At 43.4% G+C, this 10,646-nt stretch overlaps 8 non-coding genes across 8 annotated transcripts; all 8 read left to right on the forward strand.

The window, feature by feature from the left end:
• The first annotated feature begins 902 nt into the window (after nt 1-902).
• trnag-ucc lies at nt 903-974 on the forward strand. The gene has a single exon. It is a non-coding gene; the product is annotated as a tRNA-Gly (tRNA).
• Nucleotides 975-2,476: 1,502 nt separating this feature from the next.
• Nucleotides 2,477-2,548, forward strand: trnag-ucc. The gene has a single exon. It is a non-coding gene; the product is annotated as a tRNA-Gly (tRNA).
• Nucleotides 2,549-4,062: 1,514 nt separating this feature from the next.
• On the forward strand, nt 4,063-4,134 carry trnag-ucc. The gene has a single exon. It is a non-coding gene; the product is annotated as a tRNA-Gly (tRNA).
• A 991-nt stretch (nt 4,135-5,125) lies between these two features.
• On the forward strand, nt 5,126-5,197 carry trnag-ucc. Its single transcript has one exon. It is a non-coding gene; the product is annotated as a tRNA-Gly (tRNA).
• Nucleotides 5,198-5,692: 495 nt separating this feature from the next.
• trnag-ucc lies at nt 5,693-5,764 on the forward strand. The gene has a single exon. It is a non-coding gene; the product is annotated as a tRNA-Gly (tRNA).
• Nucleotides 5,765-9,420: 3,656 nt separating this feature from the next.
• trnag-ucc lies at nt 9,421-9,492 on the forward strand. Its single transcript has one exon. It is a non-coding gene; the product is annotated as a tRNA-Gly (tRNA).
• Nucleotides 9,493-9,987: 495 nt separating this feature from the next.
• Nucleotides 9,988-10,059, forward strand: trnag-ucc. The gene has a single exon. It is a non-coding gene; the product is annotated as a tRNA-Gly (tRNA).
• Nucleotides 10,060-10,486: 427 nt separating this feature from the next.
• trnag-ucc lies at nt 10,487-10,558 on the forward strand. The gene has a single exon. It is a non-coding gene; the product is annotated as a tRNA-Gly (tRNA).
• Nucleotides 10,559-10,646: the final 88 nt, after the last annotated feature.

Genomic DNA, 10,646 nt, shown 5'->3' on the forward strand with positions numbered 1-10,646 from the left:
TTGATTAGAGTGATTGCAGACCGCAGGGCATTTGCTATGAGCCACCAAGACCTTTCATAAGTATAGTCAATGCTGTGTCTGTATTCTATGCCTGGACACGATTTCACTGGGGTTTGCACTGCCACAGCATTGAAAACTGTACTTTGCTTCTTACTAGAGGAGGGAAGGTTAAATATCTTGGGGAACATGTACGCTCATATTGCAGTTTTTATAGTGCTGACTTTAAAGTACAGTACCTTAACATCCCAACTGAGCCTTACTTTACCAAGTTCCTTACCTTTGATTAAATTCTATGGCTTGCTGTCCTAAAGCCTTACCTCTTCAGTACATGTCAAGCGATGGTGGTATAGTGGTAAGCATAGCTGCCTTCCAAGCAGTTGACCCGGGTTCGATTCCCAGCCGTCGCATAGAGGCTGTTTGAGTCTTTATAAATGTGCGACAGCTCCTCACTTTGTCTGGGTTTCAAGACAACACAACCACCCCTTCAACATACTGAGTGATTGCACACCGTGGGGCTTTTGCTACGAGCCACCAAGACCTTTCATAAGTACAGTCAATGCTGTGTCTGTATTCTATGCCTGTACACGATTTCACTGGGGTTTGAACTGCGACAGCATTGAAAACTGTACTTTGCTTCTTACTGGAGGACGGAAGTTTAAATATCTTGGGGTCCATCTACTTTCACATTGCAGTTTTTACAGTGCCAATTTTAAAGTATTGTACAATAACATCCCAACTGCGCCTTACTTTACCAAACTCCTTACCTTTGCAGAGTCATACTCATTTTATTGGCAGTGTGGCATATTTATACTATTGGGCTTGTAAACTGGTGATCATAAACTCAACATGATTAAATTCTATGGCTTGCTGTCCTAAAGCCTTACCTCTTCAGTACATGTCAAGCGATGGTGGTATAGTGGTAAGCATAGCTGCCTTCCAAGCAGTTGACCCGGGTTCGATTCCCGGCCGTCGCATAGAGGCTGTTTGAGTCTTTATAAATGTGCGACATCTCCTCACTTTGTCTGGGTTTCAAGACAACACAACCACCCCTTCAACATACTGTTTGATTAGAGTGATTGCAGACCGCTGGGCTTTTGCTGCGAGCCACCAAGCCCTTTCATAAGTACAGTCAATGCTGTGTCTGTATTCTATGCCTGTACACGATTTCACTGGGGTTTGCACTGCCACAGCATTGAAAACTGTACTTTGCTTCTTACTAGAGGAGGGAAGGTTAAATATCTTGGGGAACATGTACGCTCATATTGCAGTTTTTATAGTGCTGACTTTAAAGTACAGTACCTTAACATCCCAACTGAGCCTTACTTTACCAAGTTCCTTACCTGTGATTAAATTCTATGGCTTGCTGTCCTAAAGCCTTACCTCTTCAGTACATGTCAAGCGATGGTGCTATAGTGGTAAGCATAGCTGCCTTCCAAGCAGTTGACCAGAGTTCGATTCCCGGCCGTCGCATAGAGGCTGTTTGGGTCTTTATAAATGTGCGACATCTCTTCACTTTGTCTGGGTTTCAAGACAACACAACCACCACCAAAACCACCCCTTCTACGTATTGTTTGATTAGAGTGATTGCAGACCGCCACCAAGACCGCCAAAAAGGCCACCAAGACCTTTCATAAGTACAGTCAATGCTGTGTCTGTATTCTATGCCTGGACACGATTTCACTGGCATTTGCACTGCCACATTATTGAAAACTGTACTTTGCTTCGTACTAGAGGAGGGAAGGTTAAATATCTTGGGGAACATCTACTCTCACATTGCAGTTTTTACAGTGCTGACTTTAAAGTACAGTACCTTAACATCCCAACTGAGCCTTACTTTACCAAGTTCCTTACCTGTGATTAAATTCTATGGCTCGCTGTCCTAAAGCCTTACCTCTTCAGTACATGTCAAGCGATGGTAGTATAGTGGTAAGTATAGCTGCCTTCCAAGCAGTTGACCCAGGTTCGATTCCCGGCCGTCGCATAGAGGCTGTTTGAGTCTTTATAAATGTGCGACATCTCCTCACTTTGTCTGGGTTTCAAGACAACACAACCACCCCTTCAACATACTGAGTGATTGCACACCGTGGGGCTTTTGCTACGGGCCACCAAGACCTTTCATAAGTACAGTCAATGCTGTGTCTGTATTCTATGCCTGTACACGATTTCACTGGGGTTTGAACTGCGACAGCATTGAAAACTGTACTTTGCTTCTTACTGGAGGACGGAAGTTTAAATATCTTGGGGTCCATCTACTTTCACATTGCAGTTTTTACAGTGCCAATTTTAAAGTATTGTACAATAACATCCCAACTGAGCCTTACTTTACCAAACTCCTTACCTTTGCAGAGTCATACTCATTTTATTGGCAGTGTGGCATATTTATACTATTGGGCTTGTAAACTGGTGATCATAAACTCAACATGATTAAATTCTATGGCTTGCTGTCCTAAAGCCTTACCTCTTCAGTACATGTCAAGCGATGGTGGTATAGTGGTAAGCATAGCTGCCTTCCAAGCAGTTGACCCGGGTTCGATTCCCGGCCATCGCATAGAGGCTGTTTGAGTCTTTATAAATGTGCGACATCTCCTCACTTTGTCTGGGTTTCAAGACAACACAACCACCCCTTCAACATACTGAGTGATTGCACACCGTGGGGCTTTTGCTACGAGCCACCAAGACCTTTCATAAGTACAGTCAATGCTGTGTCTGTATTCTATGCCTGTACACGATTTCACTGGGGTTTGAACTGCGACAGCATTGAAAACTGTACTTTGCTTCTTACTGGAGGACGGAAGATTAAATATCTTGGGGTCCATCTACTTTCACATTGCAGTTTTTACAGTGCCAATTTTAAAGTATTGTACAATAACATCCCAACTGAGCCTTACTTTACCAAACTCCTTACCTTTGCAGAGTCATACTCATTTTATTGGCAGTGTGGCATATTTATACTATTGGGCTTGTAAACTGGTGATCATAAACTCAACATGATTAAATTCTATTACTCGCTTTCCTAAAGCCTTACCTCTTCGGCTCTTGTCAAGCGATGGTGGTATAGTGTTAAGCATAGCTGCCTTCCAAGCAGTTGACCAGGGTTCGATTCCCGGCCGTCACATAGAGGCTGTTTGAATCTTTATAAATGTGTGACATCTCCTCACTTTGTCTAGGTTTCAAGACAACACAACCACCACCACAACCACCCCTTCTACGTATTGTTTGATTAGAGTGATTGCAGACTGCCACCAAGGCCACCAAGACCGCCACCAAGGCCACCAAGACCTTTCATAAGTACAGTCAATGCTGTGTCTGTATTCTATGCCTGTACACGATTTCACTGGGGTTTGCACTGCCACATTATTGAAAACTGTACTTTGCTTCGTACTAGAGGAGGGAAGGTTAAATATCTTGGGGAACATGTACGCTCATATTGCAGTTTTTATAGTGCTGACTTTAAAGTACAGTACCTTAACATCCCAACTGAGCCTTACTTTACCAAGTTCCTTACCTGTGATTAAATTCTATGGCTTGCTGTCCTAAAGCCTTACCTCTTCAGTACATGTCAAGCGATGGTGCTATAGTGGTAAGCATAGCTGCCTTCCAAGCAGTTGACCAGAGTTCGATTCCCGGCCGTCGCATAGAGGCTGTTTGGGTCTTTATAAATGTGCGACATCTCTTCACTTTGTCTGGGTTTCAAGACAACACAACCACTACCACAACCACCCCTTCTACGTACTGTTTGATTAGAGTGATTGCAGACCACCACCAAGGCCACCAAGACCTTTCATAAGTACAGTCAATGCTGTCTCTGTATTCTATCCCTGTACACGATTTCACTGGGGTTTGCACTGCCACAGCATTGAAAACTGTACTTTGCTTCTTACTAGAGGAGGGAAGGTTAAATATCTTGGGGAACATCTACTCTCATATTGCAGTTTTTACAGTGCTGACTTTAAAGTACAGTACCTTAACATCCCAACTGAGCCTTACTTTACCAAGTTCCTTACCTGTGATTAAATTCTATGGCTTGCTGTCCTAAAGCCTTACCTCTTCAATACATGTCAAGCGATGGTGGTATAGTGGTAAGCATAGCTGCCTTCCAAGCAGTTGACCCGGGTTCGATTCCCGGCCGTCGCATAGAGGCTGTTTGAGTCTTGATAAATGTGCGACATCTCCTCACTTTGTCTGGGTTTCAAGACAACACAACCACCCCTTCAACATACTGAGTGATTGCACACCGTGGGGCTTTTGCTACGAGCCACCAAGACCTTTCATAAGTACAATCAATGCTGTGTCTGTATTCTATGCCTGTACCCGATTTCACTGGGGTTTGAACTGCGCCAGCATTGAAAACTGTACTTTGCTTCTTACTGGAGGATGGAAGTTTAAATATCTTGGGGTCCATCTACTTTCACATTGCAGTTTTTACAGTGCCAATTTTAAAGTATTGTACAATAACATCCCAACTGAGCCTTACTTTACCAAACTCCTTACCTTTGCAGAGTCATACTCATTTTATTGGCAGTGTGGCATATTTATACTATTGGGCTTGTAAACTGGTGATCATGAACTCAACATGATTAAAATCTATTACTCGCTTTCCTAAAGCCTTACCTCTTCAGCTCTCGTCAAGCGATGGTGGTATAGTGATAAGCATAGCTGCCTTCCAAGCAGTTGACCCGGGTTCGATTCCCGGCAGTCACATAGAGGCTGTTTGAATCTTTATAAATGTGTGACATCTCCTCACTTTGTCTAGGTTTCAAGACAACACAACCACCCCTTCTACATACTGCTTGATTAGAGTGATTGCAGACCGCAGGGCATTTGCTACGAGCCACCAAGACCTTTCATAAGTACAGTCAATGCTGTGTCTGTATTCTATGCCTGTACACGATTTCACTGGGGTTTGCACTGCCACAGCATTGAAAACTGTACTTTGCTTCTTACTAGAGGAGGGAAGGTTAAATATCTTGGGGAACATGTACGCTCATATTGCAGTTTTTATAGTGCTGACTTTAAAGTACAGTACCTTAACATCCCAACTGAGCCTTACTTTACCAAGTTCCTTACCTGTGATTAAATTCTATGGCTTGCTGTCCTAAAGCCTTACCTCTTCAGTACATGTCAAGCGATGGTGGTATAGTGGTAAGCATAGCTGCCTTCCAAGCAGTTGACCCGGGTTCGATTCCCGGCCGTCGCATAGAGGCTGTTTGAGTCTTTATAAATGTGCGACATCTCCTCACTTTGTCTGGGTTTCAAGACAACACAACCACCCCTTCAACATACTGAGTGATTGCACACCGTGGGGCTTTTGCTACGAGCCACCAAGACCTTTCATAAGTACAGTCAATGCTGTGTCTGTATTCTATGCCTGTACACGATTTCACTGGGGTTTGAACTGCGCCAGCATTGAAAACTGTACTTTGCTTCTTACTGGAGGATGGAAGTTTAAATATCTTGGGGTCCATCTACTTTCACATTGCAGTTTTTACAGTGCCAATTTTAAAGTATTGTACAATAACATCCCAACTGAGCCTTACTTTACCAAACCCCTTACCTTTGCAGAGTCATACTCATTTTATTGGCAGTGTGGCATATTTATACAATTGGGCTTGTAAACTGGTGATCATGAACTCAACATGATTAAATTCTATTACTCGCTTTCCTAAAGCCTTACCTCTTCGGCTCTCGTCAAGCGATGGTGGTATAGTGGTAAGCATAGCTGCCTTCCAAGCAGTTGACCCGGGTTCGATTCCCGGCCATCGCATAGAGGCTGTTTGAGTCTTTATAAATGTGCGACAGCTCCTCACTTTGTCTGGGTTTCAAGACAACACAACCACTACCACAACCACCCCTTCTACGTACTGTTTGATTAGAGTGATTGCAGACCACCACCAAGGCCACCAAGACCTTTCATAAGTACAGTCAATGCTGTCTCTGTATTCTATCCCTGTACACGATTTCACTGGGGGTTGCACTGCCACAGCATTGAAAACTGTACTTTGCTTCTTACTAGAGGAGGGAAGGTTAAATATCTTGGGGAACATCTACTCTCATATTGCAGTTTTTACAGTGCTGACTTTAAAGTACAGTACCTTAACATCCCAACTGAGCCTTACTTTACCAAGTTCCTTACCTGTGATTAAATTCTATGGCTTGCTGTCCTAAAGCCTTACCTCTTCAGTACATGTCAAGCGATGGTGGTATAGTGGTAAGCATAGTCGCCTTCCAAGCAGTTGACCAGGGTTCGATTCCCGGCCGTCGCATAGAGGCTGTTTGAGTCTTTATAAATGTGCGACATCTCCTCACTTTGTCTGGGTTTCAAGACAACACAACCACCCCTTCAACATACTGAGTGATTGCACACCGTGGGGCTTTTGCTACGAGCCACCAAGACCTTTCATAAGTACAGTCAATGCTGTGTCTGTATTCTATGCCTGTACACGATTTCACTGGGGTTTGAACTGCGACAGCATTGAAAACTGTACTTTGCTTCTTACTGGAGGATGGAAGTTTAAATATCTTGGGGTCCATCTACTTTCACATTGCAGTTTTTACAGTGCCAATTTTAAAGTATTGTACAATAACATCCCAACTGAGCCTTACTTTACCAAACTCCTTACCTTTGCAGAGTCATACTCATTTTATTGGCAGTGTGGCATATTTATACTATTGGGCTTGTAAACTGGTGATCATAAACTCAACATGATTAAATTCTATTACTCGCTTTCCTAAAGCCTTACTTCTTCAGTACATGTTAAGCGATGGTGGTATGGTGGTAAGCATAGCTTCCTTCCAAGCAGTTAACCCGGGTTCGATTCCTGGCCGTCGCATAGAGGCTGTTTGAATCTTTATAAATGTGTGACATCTCCTCACTTTGTCTGGGTTTCAAGACAACACAACCACCACCACAACCACCCCTTCTACGTATTGTTTGATTAGAAGGATTGCAGACCGCCACCAAGGCCACCAAGACCGCCACCAAGGCCACCAAGACCTTTCATAAGTACAGTCAATGCTGTGTCTGTATTCTATGCCTGTACACGATTTCACTGGGGTTTGCACTGCCACATTATTGAAAACTGTACTTTGCTTCGTACTAGAGGAGGGAAGGTTAAATATCTTGGGGAACATCTACTCTCACATTGCAGTTTTTACAGTGCTGACTTTAAAGTACAGTACCTTAACATCCCAACTGAGCCTTACTTTACCAAGTTCCTTACCTGTGATTAAATTCTATGGCTTGCTGTCCTAAAGCCTTACCTCTTCAGTACATGTCAAGCGATGGTGGTATAGTGGTAAGCATAGCTGCCTTCCAAGCAGTTGACCCGGGTTCGGTTCCTGGCTGTCGCATAAAGGCTGTTTGAGTCTTTATAAATGTGCGACAGCTCCTAACTGTGTCTGGTTTTCAAGACAACACAACTACCCCTTCTACATACTGTTTGATTAGAGTGATTGCAGACCATGGGGCTTTTGCTACCAGCCACCAAGACCTTTCATAAGTCCAGTCAATGCTGTGTCTGTATTCTATGCCTGTACACGATTTCACTGGGGTTTGAACTGCGACAGCATTGAAAACTGTACTTTGCTTCTTACTGGAGGATGGAAGTTTAAATATCTTGGGGTCCATCTACTTTCACATTGCAGTTTTTACAGTGCCAATTTTAAAGTATTGTACAATAACATCCCAACTGAGCCTTACTTTACCAAACCCCTTACCTTTGCAGAGTCATACTCATTTTATTGGCAGTGTGGCATATTTATACTATTGGGCTTGTAAACTGGTGATCATGAACTCAACATGATTAAATTCTATTACTCGCTTTCCTAAAGCCTTACCTCTTCAGCTCTCGTCAAGCGATGGTGGTATAGTGGTAAGCATAGCTGCCTTCCAAGCAGTTGACCCGGGTTCGATTCCCGGCAGTCACATAGAGGCTGTTTGAATCTTTATAAATGTGTGACATCTCCTCACTTTGTCTAGGTTTCAAGACAACACAACCACCCCTTCTACATACTGCTTGATTAGAGTGATTGCAGACCGCAGGGCATTTGCTACGAGCCACCAAGACCTTTCATAAGTACAGTCAATGCTGTGTCTGTATTCTATGCCTGTACACGATTTCACTGGGGTTTGCACTGCCACAGCATTGAAAACTGTACTTTGCTTCTTACTAGAGGAGGGAAGGTTAAATATCTTGGGGAACATGTACGCTCATATTGCAGTTTTTATAGTGCTGACTTTAAAGTACAGTACCTTAACATCCCAACTGAGCCTTACTTTACCAAGTTCCTTACCTGTGATTAAATTCTATGGCTTGCTGTCCTAAAGCCTTACCTCTTCAGTACATGTCAAGCGATGGTGGTATAGTGGTAAGCATAGCTGCCTTCCAAGCAGTTCACCTGGGTTCGATTCCCGGCCGTCGCATAGAGGCTGTTTGAATCTTTATAAATGTGCGACAGCTCCTCACTTTGTCTTGGTTTCAAGACAACACAACCACCCCTTCTACATACTGTTTGATAAGAGTGATTGCAGATCGTGGCTTTTGCTACGAGCCACCAAGACCTTTCATAAGTACAGTCAATGCTGTGTCTGTATTCTATGCCTGTACACGATTTCACTGGGGTTTGAACTGCGACAGCATTGAAAACTGTACTTTGCTTCTTACTGGAGGATGGAAGTTTAAATATCTTGGGGTCCATCTACTTTCACATTGCAGTTTTTACAGTGCCAATTTTAAAGTATTGTACAATAACATCCCAACTGAGCCTTACTTTACCAAACTCCTTACCTTTGCAGAGTCATACTCATTTTATTGGCAGTGTGGCATATTTATACTATTGGGCTTGTAAACTGGTGATCATGAACTCAACATGATTAAATTCTATTACTCGCTTTCCTAAAGCCTTACCTCTTCAGCTCTCGTCAAGCGATGGTGGTATAGTGGTAAGCATAGCTGCCTTCCAAGCAGTTGACCCGGGTTCGATTCCCGGCAGTCACATAGAGGCTGTTTGAATCTTTATAAATGTGTGACATCTCCTCACTTTGTCTAGGTTTCAAGACAACACAACCACCCCTTCTACATACTGCTTGATTAGAGTGATTGCAGACCGCAGGGCATTTGCTACGAGCCACCAAGCCCTTTCATAAGTACAGTCAATGCTGTGTCTGTATTCTATGCCTGTACACGATTTCACTGGGGTTTGCACTGCCACAGCATTGAAAACTGTACTTTGCTTCTTACTAGAGGAGGGAAGGTTAAATATCTTGGGGAACATGTACGCTCATATTGCAGTTTTTATAGTGCTGACTTTAAAGTACAGTACCTTAACATCCCAACTGAGCCTTACTTTACCAAGTTCCTTACCTGTGATTAAATTCTATGGCTTGCTGTCCTAAAGCCTTACCTCTTCAGTACATGTCAAGCGATGGTGGTATAGTGGTAAGCATAGCTGCCTTCCAAGCAGTTGACCCGGGTTCGATTCCCGGCCGTCGCATAGAGGCTGTTTGAGTCTTTATAAATGTGCGACATCTCCTCACTTTGTCTGGGTTTCAAGACAACACAACCACCCCTTCAACATACTGAGTGATTGCACACCATGGGGCTTTTGCTACGAGCCACCAAGACCTTTCATAAGTACAGTCAATGCTGTGTCTGTATTCTATGCCTGTACACGATTTCACTGGGGTTTGAACTGCGACAGCATTGAAAACTGTACTTTGCTTCTTACTGGAGGACGGAAGTTTAAATATCTTGGGGTCCATCTACTTTCACATTGCAGTTTTTACAGTGCCAATTTTAAAGTATTGTACAATAACATCCCAACTGAGCCTTACTTTACCAAACTCCTTACCTTTGCAGAGTCATACTCATTTTATTGGCAGTGTGGCATATTTATACTATTGGGCTTGTAAACTGGTGATCATAAACTCAACATGATTAAATTCTATTACTCGCTTTCCTAAAGCCTTACCTCTTCAGTACATGTCAAGCGATGGTGGTATAGTGGTAAGCATAGCTGCCTTCCAAGCAGTTGACCCGGGTTCGATTCCCGGCCATCGCATAGAGGCTGTTTGAGTCTTTATAAATGTGCGACAGCTCCTCACTTTGTCTGGGTTTCAAGACAACACATCCATCACCACAACCACCCCTTCTACGTACTGTTTGATTAGAGTGATTGCAGACCACCACCAAGGCCACCAAGACCTTTCATAAGTACAGTCAATGCTGTCTCTGTATTCTATCCCTGTACACGATTTCACTGGGGTTTGCACTGCCACAGCATTGAAAACTCTACTTTGCTTCTTACTAGAGGAGGGAAGGTTAAATATCTTGGGGAACATCTACTCTCATATTGCAGTTTTTACAGTGCTGACCTTAAAGTACAGTACCTTAACATCCCAACTGAGCCTTACTTTACCAAGTTCCTTACCTGTGATTAAATTCTATGGCTTGCTGTCCTAAAGCCTTACCTCTTCAATACATGTCAAGCGATGGTGGTATAGTGGTAAGCATAGCTGCCTTCCAAGCAGTTGACCCGGGTTCGATTCCCGGCCGTCGCATAGAGGCTGTTTGAGTCTTTATAAATGTGCGACATCTCCTCACTTTGTCTGGGTTTCAAGACAACACAACCACCCCTTCTACATACTG

The sequence above is a fragment of the Solea senegalensis genome, unplaced genomic scaffold (genome assembly GCF_019176455.1).
Source record: "Solea senegalensis isolate Sse05_10M unplaced genomic scaffold, IFAPA_SoseM_1 scf7180000017453, whole genome shotgun sequence".
Taxonomy (NCBI): domain Eukaryota; kingdom Metazoa; phylum Chordata; class Actinopteri; order Pleuronectiformes; family Soleidae; genus Solea; species Solea senegalensis.